This window comes from Sorex fumeus, unplaced genomic scaffold (genome assembly GCF_029834395.1).
Source record: "Sorex fumeus unplaced genomic scaffold, SorFum_2.1 ptg000134l, whole genome shotgun sequence".
NCBI lineage: Eukaryota > Metazoa > Chordata > Mammalia > Eulipotyphla > Soricidae > Sorex > Sorex fumeus.
The window spans coordinates 738,468-739,660 of record NW_026606191.1 but is presented as its reverse complement, the minus strand read 5'-3'; positions in this window follow the sequence as shown (position 1 = coordinate 739,660).

Below are 1,193 nucleotides of genomic sequence, written 5' to 3'. Positions count from 1 at the left end.
GGGAGGCCCAACAAAGGGGCCCACTCAGGTGCTTGTCTGGCTGGTGGGAAACTTAGCCGTAGTGGATCAGCCAAAGGTGACTTGCGGCCGACGTCTAAGTCAGCACCACCATAGACTATGTTTCCCGTGGAACCGCAGGCAGCCCAACCGGATTCCGTAGCCTTTTCGGGGACCTTAGGGGTGCCCAGCCGTGGAACAGCAGACTCAAATCAGAGGCGAGGACGCCCCTGACCGCTCATTCACTCACACACACATTCCACAAAGGACACGACAAAGGGGCATGGGGGGGCCCTTATCCAACCCAGTGACCGTCTCATATACCTCATATGAGACTGAACACTTAATTCTCCCCTGATGCGGCCCCGTCGACCTCTATAATGAGGCAGGGGCTAGTACCCACTCAGCCTCGAACGAGATGGGGATCTGCCCACTCGGCCTCGAACGAGAGGGGGATTTTTGATTAGGCGTGCACTTACCTTTCCGTGCGTCCCGGTGGCCACCGCTTCCTGAAGGGGAGTTCGGCAGTCATCTCCCAGACACCACCCCGTGTGGGCGCCAGTTGCGGGGGGCCCCGCCAGACCACTCTCCGGCCCACAGAGGTGGCCCTAGGATCCGTAGGTGCAGGGAAAGACCGACCGAATGAACACAAGACACGAGAGAAAAAATGGAGCTTAGAAACAAAGAGAAAAAGGGACAGGCTTTATTGAGGGTGATGGGGGTATATATTAGTGAGGCAGCTACACAAAGGGTCGTGCTCAAAATGTGATTAGGAAAGTTACAGAGTCTATAAGTTTAACCTACCATGCATTACAAAGCTTATACTAAGTTAATCATTGTCAGTTATAACCATGACAATTGTTTTCTTGGGATAATCATACATAGGACAGGCTTTACCTGCCAAAGGTCACGTAGGTGAGGATTACCAAACCATAGGCTTCACCTGCCGAGGGTCACATAGGTCAGGATTACCATACCATAGGCTTTACCTGCTGAGGGTCACGTTGGTCAGGATAGCCGTACCTAGCACAGGCACGTAGGCTCTTGGTCAGTTAAAGGGCCAGCTTCCCACAACATAAGGTAAAGGTAAAGGTAAAGGCCCTCCCGTTGATCGTCGATTTGCTCGAGCGGGCCCAGTAACGTCTCCATTGGAGACTTTGTTGTTACTGTGTCTGGCATATTGAATACTCTCGGTA